The 13,900-nt window shown below is 40.0% G+C and overlaps 1 pseudogene; it reads left to right on the forward strand.

Annotated features, from left to right (window-relative positions):
• The first annotated feature begins 13,136 nt into the window (after positions 1-13,136).
• Positions 13,137-13,252, forward strand: LOC120610502 (uncharacterized; annotated as a pseudogene).
• The last annotated feature ends 648 nt before the right edge of the window (positions 13,253-13,900 follow it).

A 13,900-nucleotide genomic window follows, 5' to 3' on the forward strand; every position in this document is an offset into this window, starting at 1 on the left:
TTTTAATGTGTTCAGTAAGTAACTCATGCTACTGTCCAGACTGAGGACAGGTTTGAAGCATTTGGAATGCCTACCTAGTCTGGATAAATCTCTGCTCACAAGGCAGCTGGACTTTATGGAATCAGGGGGACAGATGTTTAGATAGAGCCAGGTTAATACAGCCACCACCAGCTGAGTGACTGTGAAAGTTACTTAACCTCTGAAAAACTCCAGCAACAATACTTATTCAAGCTGTGAGAACTAGATGAGGTAAAGCATATAAATTCCTTAGACCACCGAAAGCACTCAATGCATGGTGGCTCTTATCTATATTGACATAGATCCTGTTTTTCTTTGCTAATCAATCGGAGAGTTCTAGACTTGGTATCGATATTGGTGTGAGCTAAGGTAGCAATCTGCACTGATCTTGGATCAGGGAGAAGGGCAGGATGAAAAGCCCTTTGCCAAAGAGTCTGACCTCAAGCAAGGTTATTGCCACCTTGAAGTAAATCAAAATCATTTTTCCTGCACCCAGGCCCTGAAACAGGAAATGCATGGGTTTTGCTTCAAATCAAGCTTAGATTCTTACTTTTTAGTACAGAAGGCTATAAGTTAACTTCAGCTTGAAAAATTTAGCATTGCATTGTTCCTCACGGTCACATTTCAGGTGTGCAGCCTGGTCCAGAATAAAGACCCCTGGACTAGGTATAAAAATGCCTGGCCTCAAATCTTGTCTCTACCGATAATCATGGCCTTGGGGAAATAACATAAGCTTTCCATTTTTCAGTATCCTTACCTGTAAAACAAAGATGATAGTAAAAGCGAAATAAAGCATACAGCATGATTTGAAAACTGTGAAGGTCCAGGCAATGCAGACAACCATCCAGATGATATGTAACATACATGAGAACTAACCGTGGGAAGGAATACTACTGGCAGTGCTAGGGTACATTACTTGCTGTCATGCATCTTCATTTGTAAAGTGGGCATGGTACCTTTCTCATAGGACTGTTGTGAGAATTGAATGAGATACATGTAAACTTTTGGAACAATATTTGACATAGAGTATATGCTACCTGGGTGTTGCTGTTACTGTTATCGTGACCCTTCGCAGGCCATCTTCCTGGGCCCACAGCTGAGCCTTATGCTTCACACATAGTTTTTTACTCTGGAAGTACAGAATAGTACCAAGAGCACAGCTTACGATCAGAAAGTTAGGGTGTAAGTCTTCCTCTGCTACTTATTTTATGTGTGAATTTGGGTGACTTCTGTATTTTCTCTGAGCCTTAATTTTCATAACTGTAAAATGGAGCTAATAATACCATCATTTCAATTAGTTATTTTGAGAACAAATTAACACAACACATATAAAGTGCCTGCATGGTGCCTGGATGTAGTTAAAAATCAAGAAATGGTAATTATTAAAATTTCAGTTTGTCTAATAAGAGAATGTAAACCGAATTCCAGAAAATACAGATCAGCCATCAAGAACTCAAATGTGAGCATGCGCAAAAACAAATTCCCATCTCTTTTTAAACTCACCTGTACCACTTTCATATATGAAAGACTTTGTAATCAAAGCATTGACAATGAGTTTCCTTTTTGACTATGAGTCCTTTAGATTAAAAGTTAGAATCCCGTTTATTTTCCCTTATTTTCTTTGCAAAATATCTAGCGTCTATCAAGGACTTTGGTAATTCCATGTTTTTCAAAGTAAGCAGGAAGCTGTTTTCAGCCAACAGAGAGAAAAAGCAGTTCGACTCTCTTCCTGGAGTTGCCACATAGCATTTATTAATAGCTTTGTAAACAGGCTTGAACATAGTATCAGCTAGCTACTCAAGATATTACAAAAGTTTATGAGAAGTTGCTTAGGAAAAACAAGATAGAGCCATTAGAAATCTGATACTGGTCAATAGTACATTTATTCTAAGTCTCCATAAATCACAAACAAATGAAACTTCTATTGTGATCACTGTTCCAGATCTAAAGAATCCCCCACCCCTTTGGTAGAAATTAAATACATTTACGAAAGCCCAAGAATTTTTTTTCTTTACCAATACAGAGGCTAATTACAAAATTTCCCAAGAGATAATAAATATTAAACTAATCAACAGATGTGACACATGATAAAAAAGAAACACATAACTTAACTTTGATTCTCTATTTAGGGCTCATGTTTATCTTTAATTATCTCCAACCTGGGAATGGAATAACTGTTGTTATCTGTTAGCATTTATTTCTAGAGTGACACCATATTTTGATTTTACCCAGGACAGTCTCAGTTCAAGCTCTTGTCCTAGCTTAATTATTAACTGCTCTCCTTTTACTCTCAAAAGTATTCTGGTTTTGACGGTAAATGATAAGGATTCCACTTGCTTAAAACTTTATTTTCTAAAAAAGACAGATTTAAGAAAGTCATTAGAGCAAAGGTAAAAGGCAAGAGTCTGAGGCTAGTGAAAAGAAGAAACGATTGGAGATTGGGCTAGTGTTAGAAATCAAAGGATGAGATAGTTTTGTAATTGAGCATAAAACTTAGTTCTGAGCTTCCTTACAGCCAAGTCAAAAAGGGAAAATAACACTATATGTCTTTCATTATGCAGTAGAAGGAAGAAACCTGGTTTTTCAGAAGAGAATCTTTTCTAGTACTAAACTCTAAAAGGACCTTATCTCACTGGCCTTTATATAGGATCATCAGATGGTGCAGTCACTTCAATAATAATGTTTCAAAAGATGCAGAGACATTCTCTGACTAGCGGTTTCTCATTTCAGCCCAATGGTATAACATTTAAACTATAGTTCTGTTAAAATATTTTCTAAGAGGAGAGAGGCAATAATATAGTTCCTTTTTATAGTTTTCTGAGGATCTGACCTGATTCAAATTAACCTAATGTGTTAATTTTCAAAAACTTTCAACTGATAATTTAAAAAAACTGTTTATTCATTAATCATCAAATAACTTTGAACATGAACCAGAACCTGACCCTTGTTCTCCAGAATCTGTGATCTGATTTGGTGAGAGCCTTAAGTCAGTGGTTCTTAACTGAAGTGATTTTGCACCCCCGCTCCACACACACACATGGCCCAAGGGAAATCTGAAAATGTCTAGAGACATTTGTGATTGTCACAACTCGGCGAGGTAGGAAGGTGGATGGTACTGGCATCCAGTGGGTAGAGGCCAGGAATGCTGCTAAACAATTTTTAATGCTCAGGGCATTCCCCCCACACCAAAGAATTATCCAGCCTAAAATGCCAATAGCACCGAGGTTGAGAAACCCTGTCCTAGGGTAATGTCAGCAGAAGAAGAGATCATTTCTAGCTGGGGTAAAAAGAAAAGTGTCATGGAGGAGGGAGCCTCTTCCTAGGCTCAAAAAAAAAAAAAAAATTGAGACTAGAAGAAGGCAGGCGAGAGGAGGCAAGGCATGTTGTAAGGCACGCTGTCTATAAGGGAATTGTAGGTAAACTAACTTACCTAGAAAAGAAGGGGAATCTATATGGAGCAACAAGAGAGAAAGCCAGACTGTACGTGCAAATTTAGGGCAGTTTCTGTTCTGATTTTATGCTCCGAGATTCTTAAATATTGCTAGGTTTGTTTTTTTTAAACCACACAAATCAAAGCAGCATAAACTTTTATGTTCGCAAAGATCATCTTTTGAATACTGGCTCGTGGTGTATATATGGATAGGCACATAGTTTGCTTCCTCTCCCCCACATCATTTTTCACCACTCACATAGCAGAGATTCCTTGGAACTCAGTTTTATACCACATTAAATTTAAAAAATGGGTGCCTACATAAAAATACAACCCATCAAGGCACAGAAAATTCTGAACCACTGCTGTAATTAATAGAACATTGTAAGAATCACCATTAAGAAATATTATTCTGACCTAGTTCACCATGTCATGCTGCAGATTGTCCTTTCTGTGAATCATGGAATGCTTTGTGAGAAAAGACTACAAAGCTGGGTCCCTCGACATTAGCCATCTCACCCCTCAAAGTTCAACCAGGAGTGGGACAAACCCCTCACCATGTTGACATGTTTACTTCTGGCATAGGAAAATACTGCTGCTGTCTAGTTTGGTTTTTCAGTCTGTTCGCACTCCACTCCATTGCCTGGAGACATATATTTTTTTCTGTCCTTTGATGATTCACAAATAAATTAGCACGATTCACTAAGGTCTGCCAACATATATGTGTTACTGGAGAAATCTGAGATGTTGAAAAATGATTGTAATTTATGGTATCCCAATACTTTCTTCTTAAGGACCAAATAAATAGCATCAGCTAGTTTATATACCTGACATATTTATTGCAGCATTCCCGCTGAGTACTTCCCATTGTCATGTGTTCTCACACATTGTTTTCACAAATTGTGTTCTGCAAGAAGTGGAGGGAAATGCAGGCCAGAGAAACAAGATGTTATCTTTTGGAAAGGATGAGGCCACTCTAATGGAAGAGGATAATCCATTCAGAGGTTTGGAAAGCCAATGTCCTCCTGTGGGTGTGATAAATCCACAGGATCTGAATCCAGGATTTTGCACTGGAACTTTGGAATCAGCAGGAACAATTTGTTTGTGTTCCAAATAACCACAGTGTATCATTATTATTATTGGATAAGAATGAACATCTGTTAGGTCCGTTTTGCCCTCTTAAGGCAACTGGATTCACCAAGCATAGTTCTAATTTTATCTATCACAAATGGATCTAAGATGGGTGGATAGTGCCAAAGCTGCTCCTTGATCATTTCTGTGTTTGAAAACCAGATTTTAAAAAAAGAAACAAACATCCACCTACTCATCTCAGATGGGTCACATGAATGGAGAGCTCCAGAGAGAAAGCAGTTCCTTTCTGAATTCCATCAACAGAACCATTTCAAAAGATGAGAATATTTGAGACAGCTGGCTTTCTTCATTTTTAAAGAAATGTTATACATGTATTAAGTAGTCATTTGGGGCAAGAGGAGTCTAAATATTACTTACCAAGAAGTTCTTCATCATCTTTTTCTAACTCAGTATGGTACCTTCCCAGGTATCACTTAGTTTTCATGGGATACATAAGATATTTTTTTTCTCCAAGTCGAATCAGCAGTTTGCAGCAGGTTACAGCTGCATCTAGTCCTACCCCTCATTTTTCAGATAAGATAGTACATAAGTTGCCCATGATTACACACCTAGTTAGTGCAGAGTTTTTCCTAGGGCCAGGCCTGGGGCAGGTGAGACCCATCTTTCTGTAACAGCATTCATTTATTTGCGCTCACCCAGTACCTTCTACAGGTCCAATAACCAAATTGGACCAAATAGTCCTTGCTCTCAGCTTGCTCACAGTCTGGCTATGCTCTAGGACTTGGTCACAATCAAAGCAGGATGTGGAAGTTCTGCTATAAAAAGTATCCTTGTAACAACCCTCACTTACACCAGGTTCAAGAATTCTCTTTAGCTCATCTTAGTGGTAATCAGAGAAACCGAAGGCATTAAGTTTTACAGAGAATGCCTCTGGTGAGCCTACAAATAATTAGCTAATCACAATATTGTTAAAATTAGGAAAGCATCGTTGTATGTTACAGAGGCCCCAACATGTAAAGATACAGAGCATGTTGACAGCATCTTTTTGCTGGAATTAGTCCATGTTACCTCAGTAGAGGTTTAACAACAAGGAGACCCCAAGGGGGAGCTCTTCTGGTTTGGAACTGAACTGAAGCCACTGGCTGATCAAACCCAAAGCACAAGAAGCCTTTAGAGCTGCATTTTGTAGCATAATCAAAGGAAGATAACCAGAAAGCCACAAGGAAACCATTAATCCTCTCCACCCTGTATTTTTGTTGTCTATTTGATGCTGATGAAATCCTGACATTAGGACAAGGTTGGGGGTGGGTATGATGGTGGTGGCAGTGAGGTTGAGTGTTACACAATGTGCAAATATCACAGACATTCACCAGACAAGTTCCAAGACATAAAACAAAGTAAAACAAAAACGATTTTCTCCCAGCTTGACTCCCAAAGGACTTGAAAAGCACTTCAAATGTGTCCAGTAAGACATTAAATATAATCATCCTGGAGAGTAATCACTCCCTTGGTTGTTTTAATGTATTTTTGTCTACAAACAAGCGAAGTTCTCTAAACTGCTAAGTTGGCTTATCTTGAAAGGTCCCCACAACAAAAGTACTTTGGGTGACCCAGGATACCTGGCAGCAGTAACCAAGGATGTGGATGAGGCTGAGAAATATAAAAACAGATGATGCACTTTTTGATGTCAGACCTAAAATATTGTATAATTAAAACAGAATAAAACGATGAAGCTTAGAAACAAAGAAATAATCCCATCAGGAAAATTAGCAAGCTTTATTTAGAGAATGTTCAATAAGATTTTTTTAAAGCATACTATAAAATCACTCTTATGTCCCCAGATGGCCCTGTGGGGTGACTTTTTTTTATGTAATTAGAATTAGCTTTCCTCCTTTCCTCCTCCTCCTCCTTCTTTTCATAATAATAGTTATTATTATTATTATTATTAGTCATCATTACTGACTACCTAGCCTCTCTCATACATTCTCTCTACTTCTCATAACCGTTTTAATTAGAGGTTATTATCTCTATTTCTGAGTTGAGGGAATAGATGGTGGGGGGTTTGGACTGCCCACTGTTAGCCATCTAGAATGTGGTGTAGCCAGAGCCGCAGATATCGGTTTCTGTGGTATAGCATCAGAATTCTGAAAGGAAATGAAGCGAATAAACATTGGGGATCCACTTAGCATAGCTTATTCTCAAAATCAAACTTATTGTCTGGTCCAATCATGACAAGATCCACAGACCTAAATAAAATTAATTTGCTTTTGTCACAGAATCTGTTTCCACCCACTTCCTGTTTGTATCAAATTCTGGCATACCCTACTTCATACAATGGCTGTGTCCCTGAAATTAATTTTTTGTTAAATACGGTGAATAATAGTGACAATGCACTGTGGGGGAGTTACAAAAGGGATTTGCTATTCCAAGGAATCCCAAAGTTTTGTTTTTTTCACTTCAGATTCATTTCTCTCTCTCTCTCTCTCTCTCTCTCTCTCTCTCTCTTTCTCGCCAAACTTGAATTTTCATATGCCAGAATCGAATAGAGAGCAGAGGTGGACCGTTCGAGCACACCAATACTATGTGTGAACAAAGCAGGAGGCAGCGCTACTGAAGGCTCCACTCAGATTTTTAATGAAGTGGCTCTCAAAAAATCTGAGAGAGAGGTCATTTCTGAGGATGAAGAAAATGCACTTTTATAAACCCAGAAGCTCATTATATGTGGAAAGATGCTTGCAAGCGTTTGCACGTGTGTGCTCGCATACATACGCACACGCGCATGCACATACACATTTCTGACATTTACTAAGCTGGCCCTTCTCACATTTACCTTTTCCCACAAAAGCAATTTGTTTTCACACCTCCTCTCCCATCCACACCCCGCCCCCATCACAACAATTCTGAAGTCTTGAGCTAAAGGAATATTGCTAATAAAAAAGAAAGATGGCTTTGCAGGGGCAAATTGGCCTATTCCAGTTATACTAAAAGAACTCCATCAAGTTAGACTTCCTGGAGCTTCTCATTTGTTGGTAGGAGAGAGGAGTTAAGTGTCCCAGGCAGGGAGTCATGTGCTCAAAAGCTGAAACAGCTCTGGCTGGTGGAGTTCCCTAGAAAGATAGGCACAGAGCCTCAGTCAGGTATTTGGGATCACAACTTTTCTCAGAAATGCATCTTAGTTCCAGTTTCCCCTTCATCTCTGGCAAAGACTACCGTGATCCTGAACTAAGGATTGTGGGTAGAACTTGGAGGCAGCTGCCAGAAGATGCCCCATCCTGCCCTTCAGGGCCCAACCTAAAAAGCAAGAGCAGCCTTCTACTCCCAAGTCACGCTTCATGGGCTGGGCACAAAGCTTCCCCACTTGATTCAGTTTTCTTTTGCATCCCTTCAGGATTCAGGAGTGAGGCCATGAGGTTTATGACGGTGGCATCTGAGCCATTTGGGTCATTTGGTCTCTTTGAAGAATAGGCATCTCTTAGTAGGCTGGCTATGGTACAAGGCTAAAAATAAAAAATAATAATCACCTATTATTGAGCGCTTATTAAGTGATTGGCACTGCAATAGATATTTTCTTAGATTATTTCATTTGATTCCCCTAGAAACTCTGAGAGAGAAGTCATATAAACATTCCCATTTTATATAGGAGGCACAGAGAGCTGGTTATTTGTACAAAGTTTCACAGCTAAAAAATGGCAGAACTGAAATGCATACTCAGGTTGATGTGATTCTAAAGCCTTTTGTCATCTACTGCCTTCAAGGAGTAGTGACATTGTCTACTGATCATCCAGGCATCTGTGTTGGTCAGGGTCCTCCAAGAAACAGATGACACACTCAGATGGGGTAATCAAGGAACATTTAATGAAGGGTCTATTTTAAAAGGTATGGGCCAGGTTAAGAGACACCAACTAAGGGTGGTGAAGCCCCCTGATCCTTACCACTGCAGGGAGCCTGTTACCAGCCTGGAGGCTGAGAGAGAGAGAAGAGGGAGGGGGTGGTTCCCTGAACCCAGACAAAGGAGCTGAAGTTGCAGAGAGTGAGGAGGCCCAGCTCATGGAAATGTTGTCTATAAAGAAGTCAACCTGAATTGACTTGGCCAGGAAGGAGCCAGGGAACAAATAGCCTGACCTCATTCTTCTTTCTCCCTCCAAGCTCTGCCAGTATTCTCCATTGGCCAAATCCTATAAGAAGTGGAAGGCAAGGGAGCCCATTGATGCAATCCATACAGGTCAGCCTCCTGGGACACAGAGTGGAGTGAAGGAAGGTAGAGATGGACTTGGAAGGGGCTTGTATGTCTAAAGATGACTATTCTAATCTTTTCTTGGCTGACATTTGGCTGGCTGTTTCATCATAGATCGGAAATTAATTTCCCTTGGAATTTTGAAGACATTGTTTTTTGCCTTTTAGCTTCCGGCACTGCTTTTGAGAAATCCAAAGCCATTCTGATTCTTGAACCCATATATAAAATTAGCTCCTTCTCTCTGGAAGTTAATAGGCCTTTCTCTTCAGGAGTCTCCTAAATGGCCCCACTCAGTTACCAATAATTCTTGTTAAAAAGAATCAAACTATTAAATAAATGGTCTCAACAACTATTTTAGAATGACAATTAATAGAGACAGGAAAAGGAATTACTTATCCACTTTCTGGAGAAATCACTTTTTTCTTAAGTGGCATTTAGAGCCCAATCTAACATAAGGATTGAATTTTAAGCTCTGTTTTAAAATACACTTTTTTGGCATATCACATTGGAGATGGGGAGAAACGATTCATGATAGTGGGAACATCCAAAATTATAGTATTTCTACTCAGCATCTAAAAATGGCTTAATTATACTATCCTCACATAAAAATTGCTGTTGACGACGATACACCTAAGTTAGCAATAAATAGTGTGTGTATTTTCAATGATAGTTTGGGGCCACAGACTCTTCAGAAAACAGATTCTTCTCTAAGAAAAATGATATGTTTTATTCTTAAAGAGCTTATTATTTTACATGAAGATATTACAGATGGAGAAGAAATTGCCCTGTTGGAGAAACGACCATCCAATAATTTGTGTCCCTGGCACAGAACAGTTAGTGACAGAAATTCATTTGTGGGTTGTAGTCTCCTAATGGAGCCAAAGTTGGTTGGCATGAGATGATTTCCACGGTCTGTTGAACACCAAAGATGAGACTGGCTCTTGGCACAGTCAATAAGATCTGTTTCCATCAACCTAAGGCTGCTCTGACTTATGATTTTTTAACAATAGAAATGAAACTACCACAGGGAGGAAAGAGAACAATGGTGTTTTGAGGAACAGAGTCAAGATAGAGCTTGACTGACAATTCAGGTTAGAAAGAAAATGAAGGCACAGGAAGACTGGTGCTGGTCTGCCTCCTGGCCAAGAAGCAAACGCTCTGGGGGAGGTTTCCACTAACACGAGGAACTGGCTTAAGGGTGGCTATTTGGATTTCACAATTTCGTTGGATGTTTTCTGGCAAAAGTGCACTTTTTCTAAGACTTCGAATATAATTAGGGTAAAAAATACACGATCAACACATACAGCACAATACCTTGAGACCTAAAGAAGGAAGATGCAGAGAGAGCCTGCACGACTCACTGAAAAATGTTGTTACCCTGTTTCCATGGAGATCAGCTAGGATGGTTCAGATAGAGATCTGACCTGTGGAAGTGGTTACGCTAAAGAAACCTCTAGTTGCCCTTTCTAGACTTGTAATCCTCTAAAAATGAAAATTAGGAAGCATTCATTCATGCCCTTGAAAAATTTGTTTATAAAAGGGTATTATAATGTATCAGTAAAACGAGCTGGGAAGAGGATTTATGTGAAAGTTCATGTGAGAAATGCAGCTAGCTATTAGCACGCATGCCATTCCCCACCTTGACCCCGGCAAGAATGTGTAAATTGTAACATATGGAATGTAAGCGTCTGTTGAGATGTTGCATAAATCTGCAAGGCAATGAGCATTACAAGGCCTTGTGTGAGAATAGGCCCCAGAAAGGGAGAGATGGTGAATGTCACATCTAACGTTAGGCTATTGAGCAGGCCAGAATATAACAACCAAAAATTTCCAAATGATGTTCTTTAATAATATCGATGATTTTCTGACAAGATGACACCTATTCATAGGACCCAGCCCAGCAATAGGTAGTATGTTCATCTATCCACCCATTCAAGAAGTATCTGTCAAAGGCCTAAACATGGCAGGCAGTGTGCTAGGCACTGCAGGTACAGTGGACAGACTGCCTTGCTGCCGTAAAACCTACTCTGTGTAGGAAAACAGATATTCAATAAATAATAACAAAAATAACTTTACAATTTGGATAAATGCTGTAAAGGAAAATAATGACTTACACTAATGGTACAGGCATTCTTCCAAAGATTCTACATAGATTATCTCATTTAATATTCATAACAGTCCTCTGCAATAGATGCTATTATTAGCCCCACTGTAAAGATGAAGAAATAGAGGTCTACATATCTTGCCCAAGGTCACACAGCTAACGAGTAGTGGACCTAGAACACAGCGTCAAGCAGTGTGAGTCCAGGCCTGAGTTCCTGACACTGCCATTTTTATGACCTGAGTGGGGAAGGGGAGCTGATTTAGAGTAGCAGGTTAAAAAACTTCTTTCAGTATATGATTTTAGGTTGAGCCCAAGGATAAGTAGAAATTAACTGGGCAAAAGAAGGTAGCAAGAGTATTCTATAATTAGGGAAATAGCATGTCAAAAGGCCCTACCTAAGGCAGAAGGAGTTGGCCTTAGAGGCCAATGTGACTGGAGTATGGGAGGTGAGAGGCAAGGCTGGAGAGATAAGCAGGGGTCAGAGTAGGGGCCCCTTGTAAATCCTGCTAAGAATCTTGAACTAAATCCTGAGCAGAATGAGAGCTCCTGAAAGACCTGACTTTATCTGGCATTCAGAGTGGTGTTGCTCCAGGCACAACTGCTCCATGCGGAAGAGGAGAGGTGTTCCCCCCAGGGAAGACTAAAGCTGTTGCTGGGCTAGCAACTCGCCCCTCCCTCCCACCACTTCTATAGGAGTAAATGTATTCTACGTACCTCTTTCTTCTCAGATCTCTGTCCTCTGGTGCAGTTGACAGACAGTGATGTCAAGAAAGAGACCAGTGCTATGGGTTAAATGTTCGTGTCTTCCCAAAATTCATATGTTGAAATCCGGATCCCCAGTGGGATAGTATTAGAAAGGGGAGTCTTTGGGATGTAATTAGGTTATGAGGGCAGAGCTCTCATGGATGGGATTAGTGCCCTTAGAAGAGACCAGAGAGGTAGCTTGCTCTCTTGTCGCTATGTGAGGACACAGTGAGAAGCTGGCAGTCTGCAGCCTGAAGGAGGGCTCTCACCAGAACCGGACAGTGCTGGCACCCTCATCTCAGACTTCCAGTCTCCAGAACAATGAGAAATAAATTTCCGTTGTTTGTAAGTTACCTGGTCTATAGTGATTTGTCATAGCAGCCCAAACTGATTAAGACAACGGGCAAATCCAAAAATTCATTCAGCATTGAGGTCTGCTTAATATTAACCTCAGTTATCACAATCATTCTGGCATTGCCTAAACTATGGGACCCGTTAAGATTAAAAAACCGATTCCCCCAACATTTCCATGTTAAAATGGCAGCATTCCTTATGCTCCTAAAATAGATACCCTATTATTCTGTGTAATTTCAAAATTAGTTCTTTCATTTACTCGTTCACCAAATATTTGCATACCTATTGTGTGGCAGACATGAAAGTTACCAAAACATATAAATCTGAAGTCCCTGTGCTCAGAGGGCTAGAATCTGGTACCAGGGGAGCACTCTCACCCCACAATGCCGTCATTCGCTAGGCAGAACAAAGATGTCCACATACTAATCCCTGAAACCTGTCAATCTGTTACTTTACATGGGAAAAGAGATTTTGTGATTAAATTAAGGATCAGGATCTTGAGATGGATCATTGAATGGGCTCAAATGTAATCGCAAGAGTTCTTTTAAAAATGAAAGAGGATGAGAAAAATAAAAGTGAAAGAGGAATGCAGCAATGTCAGGGTCAGAGAAAGAGATGTAACCACAGAAGCGGAGTGAGAGCAGTGCCAATTACTGAGTTGAAATGCAGGCAGCCTCTGAAAGCTGGAAAAGGCGAGGAACGGATTCTCCACTGGAGCCTCCAGAAAGCAATGCAGCCCAGCCAGCACCTTGATTTTAGCCTAATGAGACCCATTTGGGACTGCTGATCTCCATAACCTTGTAGTTACCTTACAATAATAAATTTGTGTTATTTTAAGCCACAAAATTTGCGATAATTTGTGACACCGGCAATGGAAAACAAATACACTCCCCACTCCAGCCAGGACCTGGCCCAGGATAAACACCTTTAATCCCTCTCAGTTTCCCACTGAGCCCAGATGCAGCCTCACAATCTTTCTCAGCCCAGGAGTCCAAGTAGCTACTCTCAGTTAATCAGTGAGATGCAACTCACTTGCCATCCTTTGAGGTCTGTACAACTATTTACACTTCTTGGACATGGTTCCATAGTGTAGCAGTTAGCACGTTTGCTTTACACGCAGAAGGTTCTGGGTTCATGCCCCAGTGGAGCCACGGTCCATGGTCTATGGCCATACCACCCTGAACAAGCCCGATGTTTGATCTCGGAAGCTAAGTAGGGTCGGGCCTGGTTAGTAATTGGATGGAAGATCACCTAGGAAGACCAGGTGCTGTGGGCATAAATAATAAAAAATAAATTTAAAAAAATTTACACCTCTGGCATTGTGACCCCTTTTGGCATTGCCATATAGAAGTATTCATTACTTGCATATTTCTTGATGATTCCTTTAGACTTATATTCCTGAAAGGGTTCTGTTCTTAACTACCATGTGTCCTTGGGCAAATATATACATCTCTGTGCTTCAAATTTTTTCATCTCTAAAATGAGAGTAATAATATCTACCTCTAAGGTTGTAAAGATTAAGTGATTGAGACATTAAAGCATTAAAAATAGTGCCTAGCATGTAAGAAGTGCTCAACAAATTTTAACAATGGTGATGATGATTGTTATTATTATTCCTTACAGGGCGTAGTATGAAGCTTAAAAGTCCTTTGTGGTCATTCCGTCTACAGTGCGGAACACACACTGGACAGGCAAAAGTGGATGCAAGTTGACAGGAGCTAATTAGGGGAAGATTGAATTGAGATGAAGATGGTCAAAATGGAAAGAAGTGGGTGGACTTTGGAGATATTGCAGAGGTTAAGTCAACAAGGCCTGTTGATGAATTGCATATGGGGGTGAGGCTGTGCCAAGGAGGACAAAGTCAGAAGCCTTATGATGACATGTTAATATAACATGAAATAAATCCCTATTTTGCTTTTCTACT

Source organism: Pteropus medius, unplaced genomic scaffold (genome assembly GCF_902729225.1).
Source record: "Pteropus medius unplaced genomic scaffold, Ma_sr-lr_union100, whole genome shotgun sequence".
Classification (NCBI taxonomy): Eukaryota; Metazoa; Chordata; class Mammalia; order Chiroptera; family Pteropodidae; genus Pteropus; species Pteropus medius.